The sequence below is a fragment of the Alligator sinensis genome, unplaced genomic scaffold (genome assembly GCF_000455745.1).
Source record: "Alligator sinensis unplaced genomic scaffold, ASM45574v1 scaffold1651_1, whole genome shotgun sequence".
In the NCBI taxonomy this organism is placed as follows: domain Eukaryota; kingdom Metazoa; phylum Chordata; order Crocodylia; family Alligatoridae; genus Alligator; species Alligator sinensis.
In genome coordinates this window covers 76,331-80,123 of record NW_005843334.1, presented here as the reverse complement: position 1 = coordinate 80,123, position 3,793 = coordinate 76,331, and positions in this window count along the sequence as shown.

The window sequence follows — 3,793 nt, the reverse complement described above, 5'->3', positions numbered from 1 at the left end:
CCACAGTCCCACAATCTGCAGGAGGCAGAGAGATAAAAAAAAGGATCATCAATAATCAGTTGGGCCCATTCTTTGCCTTTCCCTTCACTGATTTTGCTTTGCTTTGATCACAGGATTCTAAACAGATAGACAATACAAGTATTGTATTTTTATTCAAATACTAAGAGATCTGCACAAATCCCCAGGCCCATAGGAACACTAAAAATGTATTCACACAAGACCTCAGGTACCCTCAAGGAGCTTCTTCACACCCCTTCTGCCACAGGGATGATTTAGGGATGGTGGGGTGGGGTTCAGAGATAAGGGGACTAGCGTGGGAAGTCCAGGAGCCAGGAGTCTAGATACTAGTGGCTAGTCAGGGGTTAGAGACTGGGAGACAGGACAAGTGTTCAGGCAGAGGGTGGACACTGGGAACCAGGCAAGGTGGCACAGTGGTGGGAACATAACATATATAAACCAAGGCGTATAGGGGACACTATAATACTCCAAGGGGACGGGATTCAATAAAGGTTAGGAGGCATTCACATTCGTAGACATATTCATCCAGTTGACAAAAGACAAATTTAACAAAGTATAAAGCGCAAACAACACAACAAACAATACTGGTTGACAAAATATAAAATGCACAAAATATAAAACGCAAAATAACAAAAGATATACCTGGAGGGAGGTGAGGGAAAAACCACAAAGACCAACTTCACTCCGACAAGAATTTCTCCCCCTGTCACTTCACTCACCCCTACTTAACCCAGTCAGGACTTAAACTTGGACCTCCCACATGGGAGGCAGAAAGCCTACCACACTGCTGGACTGCTCCAGGCTGCTAGGGCTTTGACCTTCCAGGAACTCCTGCCTCACATCAAGCTACCCTGCCTCTTGCAGGAGAAACCAGAAGCAGAGCTGGGAGCCTCTCAGGTCGCTGCAAAGCTTCTTGCTGGAGCCAGGTAGGTAACCCCTCCTGCCAGCCGCACATCACGCTGCCCCAGCCTCTCGCTGGGGATCCTGGAGCCCAGCAGGGAGCCTCTCCTGCTGACCACATGCTGCACTGCTGATAGTTCAACCACCACCTGTGGGTCCTGCTCCTTCAGGCTGTTCTGGGGCAACTGCTCCCGCCCCGCTGGCCCAGCTCTTGCCAGCTCTTTGAAACTCTTTCCTTGTCATCCCTCACAGGTCTCCCTGAGTCAGCTGTGCTGCCCCTTTTATCCCCCTCCAGGTGACCGGAGGGGCCGATTAGGGGACATGGAGGGTGAGTCTCCAGGGCCTGATTGATGAGGAAAGGGAATCTCACGCCCTCCAATAATTTTTTACCCTTTCAAAACCCCTGGGCCAAATCACTACCAGCTGGCCCATCACAGAGAAATAGAGAAGTAGTGCTGGAAGGGCACACCAATATCATCCTGATATAAAATGTTGTCAATATATGATCAAGAGGTCCCAGGTAAGGAGCCATGCCCCCTGCTACCTGCCCCCTACTATCCCCATCCCATCCCAATCTGACCATGGGGTAAAATTCCTTTCTGACCCCAAATATGGCGTTAGTCTGACCCTGAGCAGAAGTGCAAGAATCTCTGGCCAGAAACCTTCAGCTTTGTTCCTAGCAAGAGCATTGGCCCACCCCACTCAAAGCCCCAAGGCGTCCCAAAGGCTCAAGGATGCAGTGTCCTCCCTCCAGCCCTTGTTCTTGCCCACCCCCGCTCTCCCACTGCTGTCTCCACTACAAAGGGGCAGGCACTGGAAAAAGGAATTTGTGTGCTTCATCCACTGTACCCAGCCAATCCTGGCTCCATGCATAGGTGCAGCCTGTAGTTGGGGTGTGATTCATGCAAATCTGGGGCTCTCCCTCAGCCCAGATCGGTTGGGAACAGCAGCGGAGGCAGGGGGGATGCATTCTCACTACCACACCCTGCCTACCACAGGATCTGCCCCTGGCTGTAAGGCCTCTGTCCTGCTCAGCGCACAGACAAATCCCTGTATTTGTAATGATGAGAACCACAAGGCTGACCAGTGGGAAGAGAAACAACCTGGATGTGGCACGGACTGTGCAGTGACAGATGCCCCTTATTCCCACATTCAGGGGAGTCTGGCAGCTCCTCTCCATGACATGGTGCAGAAAGGAGGGGCCAGATCCCACTGAAGAAGGGGGGAAGATTATTTGCCACTAATGGGAGGAATGAAAGGAGAAAATAAAAACCCAAGAGATGAGAAGCCAGATTGTCCCCAAATTATTTCCTGTGAGAATCTGTCAAACACTGGCATTCTCTCTGCCCATTTTGTAATGATAAAACACGCAAAATCCAATATCAGTGTGTGCCCCCAAGTGCTAGTGTTCTGGAAGTGGTGAATTACATGTCCATGGTCACTTGGTTCACACCGGTCATGATCTTCCAGACCTCTATCATAGCTCCCCCTTGTTAACACCCTCAAAGAACTCCAGCAAACTGTGAGGCAGGATTTCCTTTAGAAGAACCCTGCTGATTTCTTCCCAGCACTTTGTATTTGTCCACATGACTAATGAGTTAATTCTGTATTCCACTCCACCAGCTTGCCAGAGAGAAAAGGTACGCTCACTGGTCGGTAGTTCCCAGATACACCTCTGGAAATCTTTTCTGAAGATGGTCTCAACTGAACTCCATTGCTAAAACTACAAAACAATTCATATTCAGATTTCCTCATTGTCTGCTCTCTGTTTGTGGGCTACACCAATCACTGGGCTTTCCTGCTTGCCCTGTAAGTCTATTGCCTACATTGGCTCTGCCCTCATTTAAGCTACAAGGTTAAGTGCCCATCAGCAATGATAAAGCACAGGAAGCCTCCTTCACACCTTTAGCTGGAATGTCTCCGTCCCTCTCATAATGGCCACTCTCTGTATTGTTCATCATTGTGAATTCCACGCTCAAGATTTCATCTAGGGGAAAAGATATTTATTTGGCCATGTGACTACCAGCTGGGCTACCTCTGCCCCCGGCGCATTCTAGTGCAGCTGATGGGTAAGCAGCCCAGCTCTGCTGCCTCCCGCCCCTTGGCAATTCAGTGGAGGCAGCCCCTGGTACAATCTAGCACCAGGGATGGGGCAGCAGTCCAGCTGGGCTGGACTTGTCATCCCCAGCCTATGGTAGAAACGTTTTGTCTAGCCTCGTTTTGTTTTGAGGCTATTTCAACGGTCTTTCATTCCGATTTTGCTGTTTTGACCTCGAAATTGGTCAAAACAGTGTCGAAATGAAACAGCCAGTGAAATTTTGCATGGCCCTACTACTCAATTCCAAGATGAGGATTTTTCCCCCCATTTAACATGGGGTAAAAGCCCCTCATCTTGGAGTCATGTACAAGGTGGTGTGGGGGAAGGCAGCTGCTGCTTCTGCACCTCTGGGCCCAATCCTGGGTTGGGCCTGGAGCCACAGCTGCTGCCTCCATCCCCACTGGATCTGCACCCTTTTCCTTTCAGCCCCACAACCTCAGGCCCTCACCCCTCTTCACTTCCAAACTCCCTGCACCAGTTCCACTCTCCCAGCCACACCCCTGCTTACCTTTGCCCGAGCTCTGGCAGGCTCTATCCTCCCTGTAGCCTGGAGCACACAGCAGAGCCCCAGCCTGGTCCTGTAGCAGCAATGCCAGCTCTGTGCTTCTGCTATAGGACCGAGCAGGGGCTGTGCTCCCTGCCCCAGGCTGCAGCAGGGCCAGAGCCTGCAGGTGCCAGAGCAAAGGTATAGATGGTGGAAGAGTACAGGGGAGGCAGAGGCTTTGGGGAAGGAAGATCAGGTGAAAGAGCATGGGGGCCTGAGACTATGAGGAAGCA